The 21,931-nt window shown below is 38.6% G+C and overlaps 1 protein-coding gene across 8 annotated transcripts in view; it reads left to right on the top strand.

Annotated features, from left to right (window-relative positions):
* Positions 1 to 21,931, top strand: part of LOC109417137 (lipase 1-like) — a 533,887-nt gene that overhangs the window by 45,992 nt on the left and 465,964 nt on the right. The window lies entirely within an intron of this gene.

Raw genomic sequence — 21,931 nt, 5'->3', positions numbered from 1 at the left:
AGTCCCAAATCTTTGTGCTTTGGTTCGGACGGGAAGGAGGCAACCCTCATAACAGCGGTCTAGGACTGTACCACCTACGAATTTGTGCGACTCGCTTAATGCTAATGCTAATGCTAATGCTAATGCTAATCTTTTATTTTATTCAGGGATTTTCTGCCGTAGGCAGGTTCATCCCAGCCACAAATGTAGTTATTCGTCCGAATCTGAGTGTCCGATTATCAGTTTTTCCAAATTCCTCACTATAATTATAATTACACAACCCATAGAGTCCAGATCTCCAATTTGCCACAACCACCTTCTACCCTCTTCATGTAAACCCGCTACTACCGGAACCAATCTGCCGATTTTCCAGTACTGACTTTGGCTTCGATTTTTTTCTTTCCCATTTCCTCGCGGTTTCCTCGCGATCGATTCGTGTTTACATAAGGCACCACTATTACTAAAGACCAATTTTTCATCGATTGCGCACCGCTGAGCGCCGCTCAAATTCCAATCCCCATCAACGCCAAGGTGTGGAACTCCGGCGGCACATCGATAGGTACAGTGACCTCTAAAAAAACACAACATCCAACTGTTTGCCGGTGGTGTTGCTTTTTTCCCTACGTATTTCTGTTTTTTTTTTATTATTTTTGGTGTTTGCTATGTGCAGCATTCAACAAACCACACCGAAATAGTTATGGTTGCATATTTTGTAAAACTGGCTTCCCGTCCGACCGTCCGTCTGTCAATCCGTTCAGCCGTGGCAACCAGCAACCTGTCGTAAATGGCAGCCCATCATCAACGCATCGTCGAGTTGCACCGGTTTACTGCCGGAGCGGGGTAAAATGCGTCTTTCCTAGAAATTCCATTCAATATTTTTTTTTTTTAAGAAATTGTCAGACTAGGAAATGCATCCATCAGTAAACTAGTCCATAGACTAAAACAGTTACAATATACATATTTTTCTGGGTGTACCGCTTCAGATAGCATGTATCAGCAATAAAAATTTCTTCAATGTAGTGAGTGAAGCATACGTTAGGGCGTATACTTTCAGGCTTTCGAATAAAGTGCATTTGTAATGTTCTAAATATTTGACAGAGAGATGGCGCCTTTTGCATCAAAGATAAAAATAGTGATTTCCTTGTGAATATAAATGCATTATCCATTGATCTTGGGATCGCTTTTACGCATGATTGTAAGAGTATTACTCGGATAGTTTCACTCCAGCAGCCCATTTTATACCGAATCCCCTCTAATCTTCCTAAAACCTACAGCGCAACTGTGGCCAGTGGCGACCAGCCTATTAAGTTGGCCAACAATTGAAGGAAAGCGCTAATAAAAAAAAAAAATAACCATCAAACAAAACAAGCTTCGGGCTGGCTGGCTGGTTGCTGCAGTTCGACAGTCGGTTGGCAAAACGCCGCATCCGAATTGTCCGCCGCATCCGAAATGAAGAGGAACCAACCATTGCCAAAGGCAATGCAATAATGGCGTTCGTTGGTTGTGCTGGTGATACGAAAACGAAAGTGAACCTGAAAATCAAGTTCAATTATGAACAATATGTCGAAAATCGAAACCCCCAGCCAAACGGGTTGGGGCTGCTGAGCGGGAACTATACCGAGCGAAACCTTACCTCATCTCGGTGAGGTCTAAGCTTTGGGATTAGCGCTTCGGTTCGAGGTGGAAAGTTGGGTATATGTACTTGGAAACAATCGCGACACCAGTTTATGTCGTAAATTGTCCCATCTCCAGATGTTTCTGAACGGAGGTAAACAACAAACCTGTATACAGTTCACTTATTGAAATTTGAACGAGATTAGAGGACCTTTGTAATAATATATCGGGTTCCACGTTGCACTTAGCAATCGACCATCAGTAGATCTAAACAATTTTCCGCAATCTGTGAACTTTTCTCCCCAGTCTGTCATAGACGAGCGAATGTATCATCAATTGCTCTCCTACGCCTGCAGTCCCTTGATGGTTCTTCTGTAAGTTCTGCTGATCCTAAGGTATTGGAATTCATACTAGAGTAGAGTAAAGCAGTCATTCGAAACACTACAAATGTTGAATGATTCCGTCATCTAAAACCCCGTAATGTATGTAATGTGCAATACATTGGAGGTTTTTGTAACATTTGTAAGTCTCTTATGCTCTGTTACCTATCTTAGGAGCCAACTCTAACCCGAGATTCAAGAACACATATTGAACTGGTGATTTTAAAAATCAATACCTGTTTTTTTCGTATTCCTTGGAACTACCTACAAGTCGGGTGGACTCCGTAACAATGTTGACATTGTAGCAACTGGGCTGACATTGCAACGTCATTTTTCGCAAGATGTTGCTCGCAACTTTCTCGCATCAAATCTCGCCGTTCGCCGCGAATTTCGATACCAAACAAGACGCAGGCAGATAGGAGCTCTTCTTCTTCTTCTTCGGCTTCGATGTGATGATTGACCGCGCCTGACCAGTAGATGTGTTGACATGACGAGACACACGAAAACGACGATTAAAGATGGTAATCTTCATGGTGAAATTGGCGGTGTTCGATCGGAACAATGGAACCACCGTCGCGTCGGTTGCGGTTGTCAAGTTTAGCACTGCGCCGCCGACCGTGTTGATTGTTTTCCTGGTTGAATTGGCGAAATTAGGTGGAACGAGTTTTTGGCACAGGAGAGAAATTTAAGACCATAAAAGGGTATTGTGCCCCTGTTTTTTTAGCAGAGCGAAACTGGATCTGGCGATTAAAACGGTACCGGGGCTTTTGTTAGGAAGAGAGGATGTGAAATTTGTGATGAAAGTTGACTTTCAAAAATAGGTTATCGTTCGAGAGCTGAAGGAAATTGTAGACGATCTTAATCCAGTTCAACCTTCAAAAACTGGTCGGGTCATATATGACCTCTATGATAAAACCAGGCAAGAAAAACGTATTCGAGGCCAGCGAGGTTACGTCAGCAGCGGCGTAACAGTTTGTCTTCAAAAGATTAAAGTTTGAAAAGCTTCAGGGTAATCTCAAGGAAAACTGAAAAGGCTTATGGGGATTTGAGGGGTTTTAGGAGGGCTTCATGAAATTTCACAGAACTTTAGAGGCTTTCAATATTTTTTTTTTTAAGATTTCAAAGGAATATTTTGCGGTCTTCATGGGGTTTGAGGGGAATTTCAAGGATGTTTCAGGGAGTTTCAAGGCTCAGCCTTTCTGGAATCACACCGAGACTCCCTGAAACCATCCTGTAGTCCTCTTGAAGACCCCTGCATCCACCCATAGACCCTTCTGAAATTCCATTGAAACTCCATTCAAACCCGGAAGCTCTGAATCCTGAAAGTTTCAGGAGGTTGCAGAGGGCATTCGAGGGATTTGAGGGGGTTTTGATGGACCTTCAAGGGGTTTCAGGGGTATTTCGGGGGGTTCTAGGTGAAATTAAGGTGATTAGAGAGTTGAAAGGTCGTTCCAGACGATTTCTGGAGAGGAGACGGGCTTAGAAGTTAAAAGATTGTAGTTCTGCATGAACCTGCATGATGATTTCTTAAGAGTTTGTAGGGGGGGGGGGGGGCTTCTGGGGCATGTTCTGGGGATTCTGGAAGGTTTCATGAGTATCAAAGCAGTGTTTCAAAAAAGTTTCAAGTGCTTCCAGCGGCTTTTAAGTATATTAATAATAACTGAGTGAAATGGCCGAAGTAACCGAACTAGGGCTTAAGAAATTTTGGAAGCTTGTTATCTAGTTTAACCAGGTTTAACTCTTTGGGACCAGAGCGTTCATGTGGATGACCTGGACGATGAAACGGAGCAAAACAAACGTGATCGAGACCAAAGAGGATGCAACAGTAGCGGCGAAACAGTTTGCCTTCAAAATGTTACAGTGGAAATCAGAAGGGGTCTTAGTCACTTTCAGTAGATTACATTGGATTTAGAAGAAACTTTTGTAAATTAAGGGAGCGGAGGTTCGATAAGAACTTATGAAGGGTTTCAGGGAGTTTCAAGGTTTCAGCCGTCCTGAAACCGCCCTGGAGCCCTTTGAAAACCCCACTCGAATTCCCGGAAAATCCCCAGAAGCCTTTCTGAATCCCTGAAGTATACTTTCTGGTGGGCTTCAAAAGGGTTTCAAGGGATTTCCGGGAGATTTCAACTTAAGGCTTAAGAAGGATTTGAAGAACCTTCAGAGGAGTTTCTGAGGGAATTCCTATGGTTTCCGATGGAATCGCGAGAGTTTTAGAAGTTCAATAGTCGTTCAAGATGATTTCAGGGGTAACCTTTTAAAGTCTTTAGAAAAGACTCCGGATATTTCAGAGCAATTTCAGAGTTTCAGAAGGTTCCAGACTCCTCTCCTTTTTTCATCTGTATTAACGAGATTTTTAGCCCAAGGCTAGTTCATCTCGGGACCCACGTTTTGCTTCCCTTCCGAAGGAAGACTCACATTTGGTGAGTTTGTCGGGAGTGGGATTCGATCCCAGGTCCTCGCAATGATAGTCACGTGCTTTAACCATCACACCCGGTCCGCTCCACTCCTCTCCCTTGTTTCTAATAGCAGTTGGACAAAATTACCATAAGGACCGGGGGTTGAGGCGATTCAGGGATTCTAATGGAGCTTCAAGGAGATTTTAGGAGTATTTCAGGAGGTTCTAAAAGAAAATTTGGGGGTTTATGGAAATTAACGATCGTTTAGTCGATTTCTAAAGGGGGTTAGTTGCTTTAGAAGGTATAAAAAAAACTCTTCAAATAATTTCAGAGTGTTTTTTGAGGGCCTCTTGAGAGTTTGAATACGAGGCCATCGGAAAAGAAGGGTTTAACCCTACTTTGGTATTAGGGTCATTTTTGACCCAAACCGTACACTACGCCAGTGAGTTGTTCCCAATGCGATGCAAAAAATGGTTAGAAACCTAGTTCAACCCTTGGTGATCATGTATGACCCCGACGAAGAAACAGAGCAGGACAAAGGCAGTTCAGGAGGGCTTCATGGGTTTTCACAGGTCTTCAGTGGCCCACCTGAAAGTTTATAGGCTTTAGAAACGCTTCAGAGAGTTTTCAGGGGATAACAGTGGGGATTCAGGTCGGTTTCAGGAAGGCTGAAACCTCAAAACTCCCTGAAACTCCACGTTGTTTCTTCTCAAACCCCTTGGTTTAACAATATTCAAGTAGGCTTTAGGAGCGTTTCAGAGAATTTTGAAGGGATTTCAAAAGCGCTTCAGGGCAGTTTCAGGGGCTTCAGGGTGGTTTCAGGGGGTTTTTGGGCTGTTTCAGGGAGCTCTAGGAGGATTTCGGGGGAATTTCTAGAAATTTCAGAGGGGATATCAACAGAATTCCAAAGGTTTCAGATAAAATTTTGTGAGTACCAGAAGTTCAATTAGTCGTTCTAGTCGATCTCAGGGAAGTGGTCCTCAATGGGTTTCAAAGAAGACTCAGGGAGGTTTCAGAGTAGTTTCAGCGACTTTCAGCGAGTTTCAGGCTGCCCTTTCTTGTTTCTAACAAGAGTTGGACAAGATTACTAAAAGGGACATTAATGTTCTTGATATCCAATCTACTATGACGCTACCACCAAGTGTCTAAGAACACTACGCTAGGAAGCACCATCTGTTCCGCGCCAGAAAATTGTACACCAGTTGAATAAGTAGTGAAAGAAACCAACAAGTTTCATTTCCATTGATGTAGTCTTCCTTTTCCCTGGTTGTGACCTCACCAAGGTCAATGTTACGAATCTCTGACTCATTCACGGACGCGTGACTGCCCTCAGCTATGAACATAGCTTCTCAGGTGGTGGGCATATCCCAGCGCATACAAGCGCCAACTTTTTCCGCTGATGGTCGTCCGCCAGGGGATAAACATCTTCCAAAAACCCCGCCAAACTTCCCCCGTTGCTACAGCTCAGCTGCTTGCGTTGCGGTCAAAGGCGAAGACTTGAGTCTCAGTCTGAGTCTGAGGTACAGGTTTCAGCAGGTTTTAACAGTCAAAACCCACCCAACAACTTTCGTTGCTAGCGACGACGGCGTCGACGACAACAGGCGGGTTCGTATGGAGTGGCGCTATAGCGGGAAACGAAGACGAGCCTCCATTTCACCGGTTTTGTTATTGTTAGCGACTTGTTGGTTCAGAGAAGGGGAGAGTGGTTCGAAATGGTCCCTTTGACCTCAGAATTTGTTGGTTCGAGATGCTCCTCCAGATTGATATTTTGATATAAAAACTGAAAACTCAATTTTTTTTGAATTCCCACGGTATTTCCCTCTCTTTGACATTTTTTGAGAATTTCTTCGACGATTTCTTATGGAGTTCCTTCAGAAAATCGTTCCTTTGTTTCAAGATTTCCTTCGGCTATTTCTATGGGATTTTTTTTAGGAAACTCATTAGATCTCTAGATATTCATTTGGAAAATTATTCGAAAATTGCCTGGAAAGTACCTCCGGCATTTTCGTTGGACATTCTTTCAGCATGTTTGAATGCTTCTTCGAAAATTCAATAAGCAATTATTTCAGAAAATCCTTCCGATAGTCTTAAGCAAATCCGTCGGTATTTTCTCTACTAAATATTTGAAATTTTGTCAGCATTTTTTATTTGGAAAATCTTCTGTACGAGAATTGTGCACCGAATTTACTTGATATTTTTTTAGAAAACTTCTATTGCAATTTGATAAAAAAGTTATTCGGCAATTTCATTGAGAATTACTTTAGAAATTTCTTTGGGAATTTTCGCTTATTTTATTATGTATCCTTAGTTATAGTTCGAATTTACTCAGTAGAATTCATTGGGAACTAGTTTTTGTGAATCCCTTCAGTCAATCATTTTGTTATTATTTTTTCGTAAATTGCTTATGCTATGCAAAGAGAAATCCCTTTAAAAATTCCACTGGAAAATCTTCGGAATTTTTTGCATGAATTCCCCAGACAATTACTTTAATAGTTTCTTCGAAAACTGAAGCTTATAGAATTCTTCGACTTTTTTTCCATACCCTTAGTAATATCGGACGTTTTGCAATTCATTTTTGGATTTTTTTTTCGGCAACTTATTTTAGGAATCCCTTGAGAAATTTTTGTGGAAATTTCTTCGGAAAAATTCGGTGGAAATTCCCTTGGTATATTCTTCGGAATTTGCCTGGGAAATACCTTAGGCATTTTCGTTGGACATTCTTTCAGCATTCGTTTCGAACTGCTTTGAATGCTTCTTCGAGAATTTGATAGGCAATCATTTCATGAATTACTTTTAAGATTCTATATTAAATCCGTCGGTCCTCTTAATCTTTGAAATTTGTTCGGTATTTGTTTTGGTAATTCCTTTGATAATTTATATTAGAATTTTCCCCCCAACTTTCTTGAAATTTTCTTCAAAAAATCATGCATTCTAATAGAGAAGTTATTTGGAAATTTCTTTGGAAATTCTTTTTCCAATTTTATTGAGAATCCTTTCGGCAATTCCCCGTTGGAATTTCTTCGGTAGAACCCATTCGAAACTTATTTATGGAAATTCCTTCAGTTCTAGCATGAACTCCTCTGACGATTTCCTTGGTAATTTCTTTAACAATTCACGTCTTTATAATTTTACGACACTTTTTCTCCCAATATCTTTAAGAATTCACTTGGAAATTCTGCAATCAATTTTTAGAATTACTTCGAAGCTTTGACCATTTGTTTGTGAATCGTTAGTAATATTTCTATCGCAAAATCTTCGGAAATTTTTGGGAGAATTCTTATGAACATCTCCTTGGAAAATTTATCAGAAATTTCCTGTGTAGAACCTACGGCATTTTCATTGAAAGCTTCAACTTTTTCAAGCACCTGTAAATGTTTCTTCGTTAATTTGATAAGCAGCTATTTCACAAATTCCTTTCGAGAGTTTTGCAAATGCGTTGGTGTTTCTTTGTTGAATTTTTGATATATTTTTTGGCATTTCCCTTGGTAATACTTCCGATAACTTCTTTGAGAATTTTTACCGCAATTTTATTGAAATTTACATAGACAATTTCTTCGGCAATTCTTCTGGAATTCTTTAGCCAATTTTATTGGGATTTTTTTTGGAATTTACACGTTTGATTGCTTTGGCAGAATCCATTCCGAAATTATTTTTGGGAATTCCTTCAGTACTTTTTTTTTGTATTTTTTTGCAAAATGTTTATGCAATTCCTTGAGTAATCCCTTTAAAAATTTCACTGGAAAATTCTTCGGAAATTCTGGCACAAATTCCTACGACAATTCCTTTAGACAATAACATCTCAAATTTTGAGTTTCTTAAAAAAATCCGTCGGTGTTTTCTCCGCTAAGATCTAAGAAATTTCTTTGATAATTATCTCAATAATATCTACGAGAAATACTTCCTTGACTTCCTTGAAAATCTCACTGTGAATTTCTTCGGTAACTCCTTTGAAATTTCGTGTAGTAATTTATTGGAAAATTTTTATTTTTTTTTATTTATTTTTTGTAAAAGTCTCTCGCCAATTATTTCAAAAGTTCCTCATGTGTATGATTTCTCATACAATTTATTTAGGAAATCATACTCGGTTATTTCTTTGGAAATTACTATTAGAAATTTTTCGACAATTTGATTATTTTTGTGATGTTTGTTTCATTTTTTCAATCAAGAAAATTAATTCGTTAATTCAATTGTGATTTTCATGGGTTTCATCCAGAAATTTCTTGTCAGAATTCCTCCAGGAATTTCTCCATAATTACTTTTGCTATTCTAGCTTCCACACGGTTGTCTTCTAAAAATTCCATCAGGAAGTCCTCCAAAGATACCGTCCTCCAAGGATCTCATCCGGAAGTCCTCCAAGAATTTCATCCGGAGGTCTTCCAAGGATTTCGTCCGGAAGTCCTCCAATGATACTGTCAGGAAGTCTTCCAAGGATACCCCCAAGAATTCCACTTGGAAGTCTTCTGAAGTCATCTGAAAGGTCTTCCGCTCGGAATTCATCCAATGATTCTATCCAGAAGTCCTCCCAAAGCTTTCTTCCATGAAAAATCCGTATATTCATTGACGCAAAATGCCTATTGATCTACTATTCGGTTACCTGCCCAAATTGTTTGGCATTCTATGTTTCGCAGCAGGATTTTTTTTTCATGATTATGGAAACCCATTTCTATGGTTTAGCAAATGCTCTGGATTTTTTAATACCTTTTTCAATATAATAGCCTCTTAATAAATTTTACTAATGCTCGTCTCCAAAAGTCTTATACTTGCTTTCTAGTGGTTGACTTCGCCCACTTTAAGAATCATTGGTCTAAAAAACTTTCGTAATTGATATTTCCGTGCCTCGAGTTTATAATAAAAAGTTTCTATAGCTTTTGTAAAGGGTGATACGGTCAAAATTTGGTCACACAATTTTTTTCATAACTTTAGACTGCGTACACTGAAACAGCTGATTTTTGGACCAGTGATGCTACATTATATGTAGCTTATACCATAAAATTTTCATCAAAATCGATTGAGTATTGGTTGATATATAGATAAAACCATCGACCTACCTTTTTAAAATTTTGTACAAAGGCGCTCCATAGTAAATTTTCGGAAATTTAAGGTCAGTAAAGCACAATTTTGATTATAGAACTACCAATACTGCTCCGATTTTTATCAAAATTTTACAGTATAATACTATTATGAAAATATGTTCTTAGTAAAATTTTGAGCCATTTTGTACGAATACTTTCAATGTTGTAGCAGTTTAAATATGAAAAAAATTGTCCGGGTGCCACTTAAGCAAATATAACTTTGTAACGACTGGATCAAATTGAATGAAATTTTTACACAACATTTTGATATGCATACTTCACACACAGAAAAATTTTCATTGAAATCGGTTAAGTATCTCTGGCGCTATAAATAAATCAGTAAAAATGTGTTCTTATTTGTGTACAAAATTTTAAAATTTCAGATCTCAGGGTTCAACAATATCTCCGCAAATACTAGACCGATTTCGATGAAAATTTTATGGTACAAGCTACATATAATGTACCATTACTGATCCAAAAATTAGCTGTTTTGGTATACGCAATCTAAAGTTATGAAAAAATTGCGTGACCAAAATTTGACTTGACTTGACAAAATTTGACAAAATTTAACCACCTAAACAAATATAACTTTGTAACGGCTGGATCAAATTGAATGAAATTTTTACACAACATTTTGATATGTATACTTTACATACAGAAAAATTTTCATTGAAATTGGTTCAGAATTTCTGGTTCTATAAATAAAAGAGTAAAAATGTGTTCTTATTTTTTAATCATCTTTGTACAAAATTTTAAAATTGCAGTTTTCAGGATTCACAATATCTCCGCAAATACTAAACCGATTTTGATGAAAATTTTATGGTATAAGCTACATATAATGTACCATTACTGGTCCAAAAATCAGCTGTTTTGGTGTACGCAGTCTCAAGTTATGAAACAAAATGTGTGTCCAAGTTTTGACCGTATCACCCTTTATGGCAAGTTAGGCTATGAAAGAGTTACTCAAACTTTAGTTAAACATGTGCGTTACGCTAAAGATTTCTCTGGACTGACTGGGATTGCTAAAATAATGGGAGATATTGTGAATGAATTGATTAGTAAATGAGTCAGTTCGAGAGTGAATGCATTAGCAAGTAAGTAAAATAATGATAAAGTGAGTGGTTGAGTAAGTGAACTGATATGCAAGTAAGCTGTGAGTGAGCTAGTTAGGGATCTGGCGAATATGTGTGTTTTCTTCACTTTTGTTATTCTTTTTAGATTTTTTGTTACAATCTTTCATGAGAAAGACACCATGATTTAGAAAGTGATTAAATCGGTGCTTGCTTACGATACTAGGGATGCTTATGAAAGCATTACAATGGTTGTCGTTTTCACGCTCGCACAGGCTTATTCACTAACTCCCTCACTCAACCGTTTACTGGCTCACACACATTGACTTATTCACTATCTGACTAGCAGGTTTACTCACTCACTTTCTCACTTGCTCATTCTTTCACTTATGAACTCTGTTACTAACTTACTGGCTCACTTGATGATTTACTAACTACGTGATTCTCATCCAGTTGCTTTTTATCCCACTACCTTCAGGTATCATTAGGTCGACTCCAGTGACACGTTCTTTTCCATTTGGGGAGTTTAAGCCATCAACTTACTTACTAGCTCTCAAACTTACTATCTTCCCAAGTAACCACAGTGCTGAAGCCTTATTACATGCAGATATTCGGTGTATTTAGTGCAATCATTACTTTTCATGCAAACTTAAGGTTGATTTAAAGTGGAAGTGGGCAATTATAGAATCAAATTAGGACTATACTAGTATAATCTTGAAGCAGTCGCATAATTGCCCATTTCCACTTTAAATCAACTTTAAGTTTGCATGTAAAGTAATGATTGCTCTAAGTACACCGTATATCTGCATGCAATAAGGCTTCGGCACCGTGGTTACTTGGGTTACCAAGTCACTTACTTATTATTTCACTTACTCACTAATTCACTTATTCACTTACTTTTTCCTACCAGCTCATTCACGTACTAACTCATTTCCAAACTAATTTACCAACGCTCTCTCTTACTCATTCAATCACTAACACATAAATATCAACTTAATACCTCACTCCCAAACTCGCTCATTGACTCACTTTCTCCCACATTAGCAAAATACTTCACTCATTGACAAACTAACTCACTAATCCAGTAACACACTGTCTCCTTCATCCACAAACTCTCTCACGCATTTACTCGTTTACTCAGCAATTCATGCAGTTACTAACAAACTCACTTATTATCTAATAATCGATCCTCAAACATAGAAAGCAACAACCAATAGTCTCTCATCAACATCAGCTTGAGCTTGACTGACCGCGCGTAAATTCTACTCTATTATGGCCAGCTACTCTCGAATATGGAACCAGATAAACAATGGGAACCAGCAGGCATCCTCAGTAAGTAAGTGTTGGTGATCTCCCATTTTAGGCGACTAGAGCGCCTGCCACATCGTCATCAGGTTGCAGGGCAATGAGGGATACATTTTTATCCACGGCAGATCGAATGCAGCTCGACGTCTGCACAATTTCATGCGGATTTCGGAGTGTTGGTGGAATATTCTTGGCAGAGGGTTCACACATTAGTGTGTGAATGCCAGTAGTAAGGTAATAGAATATTATTATTCCGAAGACAATGTGGCACAGTTCGGATTGTATTACTCGTAGGTGCTATCTGATGGAATATGCGATAAAAGTTAGATACTTTTTCAACCCGTTTCTGGTTCTAGCGATGGTTATGAAGGGGCCTGTGAAAGTACATGCGTTGTATTCGTAGAGAGGAGGGAGAAAGAATGCACACAGAAAGATACCAAGTAAGAGGAAAGGGACTGGCCAAGGATTGACCCTAGAACCTTCTGCATACGAATTTGAAGCGGTAGCCACTAGTTCATCAAGCCCGTCTTTACTGGTAAACAAAATTGGAAAGCGCGTAAAAAGGAACGAGTTATTTTTGTGGAACTTATATGCGTATAAATGACGCAACTGAAGATAGTTCAGAAGTTGTGGAAGCTAAAAAACACATTCTGCATTATAATCCCCTACAGGAGTAATGGTAGGCCGGTGTTTTGATCTACCTTACCCACACGCCTCAACGCAGATTGGCCCCATCACTTATCGTCCTCAGAGCGGGGCCAATACATCTCTATACCTATGTGGAAGTATACACGACGAGGAAAGTATTATGGACTCGTGAAGAGCTCATAATCTCAAGTGAGTGCTTGTGCTCGCTTGGCCCGAGCTCGGGCCAATGATAAAGAGAAAGAGTCTAGCGCGAAGATGGGTAAAATAAGCCGAATAATAAAAAACTTGAGAAAAGGCGATGCTTTCAGCCGTTTGGTTCGCTGGTTCGTTGGTTGGTTGGGGAAGATGCGCTCGCGCGCGATACTGGTTCTTCAGCGAAACGTGAAAACAGAAATCAACAAACCCCACTGCTGACTGTCGACTACGACGGGCATCGGTAAGGAAAACAAGCTCTGTAGTTGATTGGGAAGCGGCCGCCGGAGCGGTGAGGTCCCTTGGCGCGTGGCACTGACTACCGCGGCCGTGCCGGCCGAGGAAGCAGATGATACCCGCGTTGTTGGTGTCTTGTAAAGCAACAACCGCTCCGCCGCATCCTCGTTTGTCTACATACGTAGTTATGCGCCTCGCCGTTCGGAGGACTAGTCACCGTCATCGTCGTTTGTCGAGTTTTTATGTGTTGAACGCAAACAACTTCTCCTACCGGTATGGGCAGCTTTGTTGCTGTTGTTTGCGGTGAAATGGATGCACCACACCGATAATGAAGGAAAAATACTGCAAATGTTCGAAAATGGTAATAACACATGTTTGTTGGCCGTTATGAGCCGGTGATTTTCGTTTTCCATGCAACAACAACAACAACTACGGATGCTGGCTCTGATGCATCTACAGGAAAGATTAGAATGTGAGGGTGGTTGAGTTTGTGAAAACTTTCTTTTCCTCTCGGTTCAGTTTGCTGACAACTGTTGTGGATCAAGTTTTGCATTAGTGGCCAAGAAACTTTATTGATATCTGCAGTGGTTTAGGCTTAAGAAGATAAGATTAGAGGATATTTATTGCAAAATTATTCTAACGGAAGGTTCATATAGCCACAGTTGTAGCGTGGGTAACCAGCATGACCATGCTGAGGGTGACGGGTTCGATTCCCAGCCAGTTCAAGAACTTTTCTTAATGGGGTATTTCTTGACTTCCTTGGTCATAGAGTTTCTTCGTGTCTGGCCCATGATATAAACATGCAAAAGGGTCTTTGGCAGAGGAAGCTTTCGATTAATAACTGCGGAAGTGCTCATTGAACATTAACCTGAGAAGCAGGACTTGATCCAATGGATACGTTACGCCAAGAAGAAGGAGAATATGTAATTGTGATGCCACACTGTCAATCTGTCAATTAACATAAATAAACAACTGTTTTATGTTCGCCTGTGACACACCAGGTTCCAATGGCACACAGCATCACGCACTTTACGATTGAGTTAATTGTTGGGAAAACTAGCATGGACAAGCAAATTCATTACATTAGGCTACGGACAACCTCGGACTACACAAAACATCAAGTTGAACTTCTGGTGAACTTCTCGTTTGATGAAAAGTAGAACTGGAGTGAGAATCAATCCTTCACTCTGTGGCAATCACAAGAAGAGTAATCCCTGTCCTAGTCTAGGAGTCTAGGTCCAAGACTATATAGTTATGTTCATTTTTGTTTGGTTATCAAATTTATTTGTTACTAACAGACAGACTCGTTATCTCATTACAAATTTCTTCTGAGCGGTGTTGACTGTGCACAGTACATTACATTCAACTATTACCAGTTACGTTGGAATTATGTGTGCACAACAGCATCTGTTTGCTTATCTCTCGCACACGTTCGGAGTCTGTTCAACCAACCTCCCATTCTGTAAACACAAAGCACCGCGGAGTTTCCATCACATTACTATATGCTCGTCCAATTTCGAGACACACCGCCTGTTAACTACTAATTTCACACAACATAGTCTGCGGTTTGGCGTGGTGGTGGCGATCCACGTAGTGCACCTTCTCAACTTGGGATCTTTTTTCCCACAACGAGAGACATCTAATGCACCGCATTCGCTCTACCTGCCCGCCCACACACACGACCAGCAGAGCATGGGGGGAGATGACGTTTGTCGTCCTCGTCGGCGTCGTCATGGTGGATGCTGTCGTGGTTCACGTTGTTGGCGGCAAACCGACGGCCGTTTCTGCACTGCTACAGCTGCCGCCGGGGGCTGAGAACGTAAATCTCGTTATAGATTTACCACACTTTCATTCCTTTGTTTGTCGGCGACCGCCACCAACAACCACCGCCTATGTATGAGGTGGCTTTGGCGGCCACCATCGCACGGTAACAACAACCACAGCAGCGTGATCTTCTATTGCTGTATCTTTGGTAGGGCTACATCATAGGGACAAGTACAGTAGTGTATTGAATAATTCGGTTTGTTAATACGCATGACCTTATACCTTTTTCGGCAGCCTGGTTCTCTTCACTTGGATGCTTTCGATTGCTGGGAGTTTGTACCGGGAGACTTTTTCGGCTTTCAGTCTTAAGAGCGGTCAGAACTAAAGTACATTTTCTACGCCCGACATTTCGATTGTTTATTCAATCTTCTCCAAGGCTTCTATGATATAATTGGACTGAGTTACTTTAACAAAGATACACATAATCTCATTTGCTTACAGAAAAGTTTCGATATAAACAAACTAGACAAACTTATGAACGACATCAACGAAAACAACAACGACTCAAACGACAACAACTCGGCCAATTAAAGGAGGGAACCGCTCTCCTACTACATTCGGCCGGCAACAATCATCGCTTCGCTTTCGACCGTACGGAGATACTAGATTCACATCGACGGTGCTCTGCTCTCCCTGTTTTAAAAGAGTGCCATATCAACAACACCAAAAAAAAAAAACAGTAAACAAACGAAGCGACTGTGATAGTTTAAGTACAACATATGCAGGGACTTTACATACCCTAAAGGGATTTTAAGTACCCTAAAGACAAAAATCAAAACAAATCATGTAGATAGACAGACAAGTATTAATCTGACGAACACTACTGACAATGATAATGACACCCAATAGACCTTTTAACCCACTAAACTTGGATTCAATTGACCCTCTTCTATAGAATTATTTTACAAAATGACAGTTGAAACGTAAAATAGTTATAATAGTTAGCAAACAAGACAGAATAGTGAAACGTTGCCTAATTTGTTTTCGTTTTATCCAGTAAATGTTATATCTTGAATATAGTGAACACATCCCAAGTAACATTTTTAGTTTTCTTATAGCCTACAAGCTGTTGTTACAATCAAACCGTTAAAACTCATTTTAAAGCTTAGTAATCTTAACAGCTCTAATAAACCCCTGATAAAACCCCATAAAAACCAAAAGGGCCCACCCTACAGGAGGTTGCTAAAACCATTCCTTAAAACCTTATATGTGCTACATGGATTTATGACATATTCTTACAGTGTATTACAAAGCATCGCTATGATCTGTTATGTAGGTTACAAGAAAACCAATAAGCCGTTTTAAAGATCGGAAAACATCTTCAATGAATGATTAAAACCAAAGATTTAAAATTAATCTGATGCTAGAATCATCACATGAATTGACAGTATATTGCAAATAATTAATAATGAAAAAAAAAAAATACGACAACTGTGTCGGTCGTCCATGTCAATAATATTTAGTTTCAATTTTCACGGAACTAAAAACTCTGTTACAATGAATAAGAAATTCATGCCGAAGAAATTTTACCGATATAATGCAACGAAATACTTCTGAATAAGGCGATGCGCCACGTCATTTTGAAGTTTTGAGCATCTTAAAAATAAAAATTTTAATCCAGCTTGCGAATTATACATTGAAATCACAATCCAAACGACATCACGGCGTACTCAATTTGCAAGCAGGAATTGATCACCGAGATGAAAAATATGGATGTCGTCTAGTTAAATCTCCCTGGTTTTGTTTAAGATTGTTTAAGATCAGTTAGCGTAAAAGCAACATGTACTAAAGTTGCTGTTCTTTATGAATACTGTGCAAAGACTAGCATACACCTTCTTAATCTTAACGCATAAATTTGTGCGCTACTCAAAAACTAATAGGTTCTATAGACGTGCGGGTTCAGACTAAATATTCTTTAGAACGCTTGGCCGTCATAAATGTAAACAAACCAAAAGTTCTGCATTTTTGTGAATATTCTGTGATGTTTCATCTTTTTAGGCAGTTTTATCTACTCAATTGTTAGGTAAGTAAGCAGTGATAAACAAAGAGGATAATCCTACACCGGCTGCGGCTGGCTTTGAACAAATAAAAGACATGTTGGAGCCAGATCAAACGATGCCATCATTGATATCAACCCTACAACCCACAACCTATCAGTTTCTCCTGAAATCCCCGTCAGCTAGCGAAAAAATCTTAGTTTGGTCGCCTAGCTAGAAAAATTAAGACCGCCAGAGATATTTTCTGTTTTCTGTTTACTTCAAATTGAATGAAAAATGATTATGACTAGATGATTATTTCTTTATTTGAGTGGCATATCGTTGTGGATAACATTGCAACAGCACTCTTCAGCCAGCTTTAATAATTCCAGAAGTTATTCCCAAAAGATTTAAGGTGGCTTTATTATGACTTTATACAATCTATCAGGTTTTAAAAACAATAAAAAATGACATGCATGCGGCTTTGGAAAAGGTTTTAAAACCAAGTTTTAATGCGTCTTTAACAGTCCGCTTACAATGAAATTTTTGCTTGCCAAAAAGGCAAGCAGATAAGTTTTAATCAATGGACTTTAGGATACCTACAAACTGTTTTAAAGTTGCTAGTATCGTTAAAGAAGCTTGACAATATAGACTACTTCATTTAACCTAAAAGGGCTTTGCAAACCAATGACAAAGCTTCAATAAATTATGTCTAAGAGCAGAAAGCATAGAAATTGTTACTTGGGATTCGACAGCTCGTTTTGAAAATTAATTTTAGGAAATTAATCTACACCAAAAGCTTGACGAAAATTACCAAACACAATTCACCAGACAAAGAACGAAACTTTTCTATAAGAAAATGTAATTATGTGTATCTTTTTTAATGTAACTCAGTCCAATTCTATTATAGAACCCTTGAAGAAGATTGAATGAAACGTCGGGCGTAGAAAATATGCTTTAGTTTTGACCGCTCTAAAGACTGGAAGCCGAAAAAGACTTCCGGTACCTTGTTCTCTTCGTCACGAGGTAAATATAGTATAGCTATGCATATTTTCATAAGCCTGGCATTGAAACTTTCCTAGGCAAACTGAATTATACATTCTGCAAAGCTTCAGGTAATTTGCCCATCAAAAACGGGGGTTCCAAGGGGCTTCAGGAGATTTCAGGGGCCTTTAAGGGCGTTCCGACAGGTTTTGTTGGCGTTTTAATGAGAAAGCAGGGATTTCAGAGGCGTTTCAATAGTATTACGGGGGTTCCAGGGTCGTTTTAAGGGGATTTAGGGAAGGGGGTATCATGAGCCTTTAAAGGGCGTTACAAAGGCTTCAAGAACGTTTCAAGGCATTTCGGAGAGTTTCAGGAGTTTTCAGGAACGTTTTAAGGGCGTTCAGAGACATTTTAGGGGCATTTGATAGCTTTTCAGAGACGTTTCACGGGTATTCAGGGGGTTCAAGATTTTACGGAGATTTAAAAGGCCTCTGAATTGTATTTCAGGGGTGTTTCAAGGGGTCTCAAGTTTTTTTCTAGAGAGGTCTCATGAGACCAAGGGTAGGGGTATTTCAAATGGATTACGGGGATTTCATGAGCGTTTCAATAGAATGAAGCGCCCCAGGGACCTCCTGGAATCCTCCTGAAGCCGATTGAGACCCCAAGATACTCCCTGAAACGCTCGTTAGACCTTTAGGTACCCCTCTGAAACCTCCAGGGATCTCCTGAAATGCCCCTGAGACCGCTTCTGTCTGAGACACCTTTTAACACTCCTGAGCCTGCAGGAGGGGATTTTTTAATAACCGTACGGGTTTGGGCCGAAGGGTATCAGATTTTCATGAAACTTTTTCCACAGGCAGGGCTCATGTATATATGAATAAAAAAAAATTGAGGAAAATTCAGGGTCGCCTATTTTTCCGAAAAACTCAGGTGGATTTTTTTTTTGTTTACCCCTGACACTACTTACTTTGAAAAATCATAACTCAAGAATGAAACGTAGAAACAAAGTTTTTTTTTAGAAAATGGAAGCAATTTTTTTTCAGAAAAAAAAAATATGAACTGGAAAAGGTTTCCCTCAAAATTTTTCACAGTTGAGAGAATTCGTAAAGAAAAGCCGGAAAAACTATGCCCGAACTCGTGGAAAATTTCCGAAAAAAATTTTTTGAGAAGGTTATTTCATAAGCTTTAATCGCGAAATTTTTGGAATGCACTTTTTTTTCGTTTTTGAGTTATGCCCAATTTAGTTGAAAAATGTCCAAATGTGCCATAAAAGCCTTTTCTTTGAAAAATCATAACTCTAGAACGAAGCATCGCAGAAACAAAGGTTTTTAAAGAAAATGAAAGCAAATTTTCTCAGTGACCCAAAAAAAAAAATGAAGTGGAAAAAGTTTACCACAAAATTTTCCACCGTTGAGAAAATTCAGAAAGAAAAGCCGGAAAAACTATGTCCGAACTCGTGGAAAATTTTCAAAGAAATATTTTTGGAAATGTAATTTCATAAGCTTTGATCGCTGAAATTTTTGGAATGCACTTAATTTTCATTCCGCAAATTTTGTGAAAAATGACCATATAATGTGCCTTACATGGTCATTTTTACATAACTCAGTAACGATAAAAAAGTACATTCCGAAAATTTCAGCGATCAAAGCTTATAAAATTACATTCCCAAAAATATTTTTTTGGAAATTTTCCACGAGTTCGGACATAGTTTTTTTGGTTTTTCTTTATGAATTTTCTCAACGGCGGAATATTTTGTGGAAAACTTTTTCCACTTCAATTTTTTTTGAAATCCTGAGAAAATTTGCTTTTATTTTCATTAAAAAAAAACTTTGTGTCTACGATGCAGGGATATAAAACTGAAGATGAACAATCTACCTATGAAGGACAACCGAAAAGTGATGGTGAAGATTGGTTTGGCAAAAATGATAATGGAGACATTGCTAGTACTGGTGACAACAAACGAATAGATGATTATGCAAGGAGATGGAGCAGCTCTAGTAACACAAAGAGCCACGAAGATCAGGCGCAATATAGACAAAGCTGGCAGGACGGCAGTGTACTTGGGAAGATACTTAGATACTTCTCTGGCTACAGACCCAGCTGAACGGACCCAAGGCGACGTGGGCTATGCTGCCATATAGGGATGGTCGATTGAGAGAGGGTGTTAACGTAGTAGCAATCGCTCTGGGTTAACAGCATCTTTCTAGAGTTATGATTTTTCAAAGAAAAGGCTTTTATGGCACATTTGGACATTTTTCAACAAAATTGGCCATAACTCAAAAACAAGAAAAAGGGCATTCCAAAAATTTCAGCGATTAAAGCTTATGAAATAACCTTTTCAAAAATATATTTTAGAAAATTTTACACGAGCTCGGACATAGATTTTCCGGCTTTTCTTTACGAATTTTCTCAAAAGGGAAAAATTTTGAGGGAAACTTTTTCCAGTTCATATTTTTTTTTATTTCTGAAAAAATTGCTTTCATTTTCTAAAAAAAAAACTTTGTTTCTACGTTGCTTCGTTCTTGAGTTGTGATTTTTCAAAGTAAGTAGTGTCAGGGAAAAACAAAAAAAAAACCACCTGAGTTTTCCGGGAAAATATGCGACCCTGAATTTTCCTCAATTTTTTTTTGTTCATATATCCATGAGCCCTGCTTGCGGAAAAAAGTTACATGAAAATCTGAGACCCTTCGGCCCAATTTGTACGCTAATAAAAAAGCCCAGGAGCTACCTGAGACCACCTGAAACGTCCTGGAAGCGACTCTGAGACACCCTGGAGTTCCCTGAGACCTCCTGAACCTATCATTCATTTGAACAGTATCTAACAAATCTTTCCAGTAATTTCTGCTTCTCGTCATGTTTGAAATAATTACAGTCAACAAAATCACTTTTCAATGATAAGCAATTCCTTATCATTTTGATATATTGATCCTGAAAAATGTCTCTTTTTATAGGAATTTTTTCTGGAAACATCAACAAATTGCTCCATTTCTTTAGATATTCCTCTAAAGATTCATTCAGGTTTACTACATTCTACGGAGATTTCTCTAAAAAAAATCTTCAGGAATTGTTTCAGAAATTCCTTTGTGGATTCTTTCAGAATTTTTTAAAGATTTTTTTCGAAAATATCTCCAAAAAGTTTTTCTGAATTTGAGAGGCTTCTTCAGGAATTCAGCAAGGTATTTCTTCCAAAGTACTTCCATGGATTTTTATCAGTTGTTCCTCTATTTTTTTTCAAATCCAGCAAAGATTACTTCGGAAGATTTTCCCAATGTATTTTTTTTCCACAAAATTACACAGCGTAACAAAAATTAACCTTTTGTCTGTCTCAAGAGCAAACTTATGTGTCTCCGAAGGATTTTGGGCCGCTGAATCCGAATCCGGGCTCAGATTTGCTCTAACACGTCACAATTTTGAGCTATTCCTCAATTTATAGAGCAAAATATGCGATTTTGGGCTTTTTTGACTGCAAGCCATTAAGCAAGAAAATATTTTTTTTAAGCAATCATAAGGTTAATTGGTCAATTAACATCTAAATTAACGACCCATGCAAAATATTTCGTTTTACCAAATCGAATTTGATAGTTTTAAGCGATTTATGTTAGGTACGATATTTCCCATACAAGTCACCCTCCAGAAGTTGCATGCAAGTTTTCATATTAACATAAAATGCTTAAATCTATCAAATTTGATTAGGTAAAACGAAATATTTTGCATGAGTCGTTAATTTAGATGTTAATTGACCAATTAACCTTTTGATTACTTAAAAAAATATTGCCTTGCTTAATGGCTTGCAGTCAAAAAAGCCCAAAATCGCATATTTTGCCCCATAAATTGAGGTATATCTCAAAACTGTGACGTGTTAGAGCAAATCTGAGCCCGGATTCGGATTCAGCGGCCCAAACTCCTTCGGAGACACATAAGTTTGCTCTTGAGACAAAACAATGTTGCGCTGTGTTATTCAAGGTTTATTTTATGGATAGCTCATTTGGTTTCTTCAGAAATATCCCTTGGGATTCCTTCAGAGATTCGTGCAGGAATTGTTTCAGATATTCCTCCAGAGATTTTTCAGAATTTCTTCCAGAAATTGCACAAAATATACTGAAATAATCTGTGGAAGAATCCCTGAAAGAATCAGTTTTGAAGAATTGTCTAAAGAAGTCTCTAAAAAAACCTGTTGTTCAAGATTCATTCCTTAGCAAAACTTCTTGGAGCGCATTCTGAAATTATCTTTGCATAAATTTCTGGATGAAAGCC

This window comes from Aedes albopictus, chromosome 2, assembly GCF_035046485.1.
Source record: "Aedes albopictus strain Foshan chromosome 2, AalbF5, whole genome shotgun sequence".
NCBI classification, from domain to species: domain Eukaryota; kingdom Metazoa; phylum Arthropoda; class Insecta; order Diptera; family Culicidae; genus Aedes; species Aedes albopictus.
Note: the sequence above shows the minus strand (reverse complement) of the source record. Positions and strands in the feature narration are given on the sequence as shown.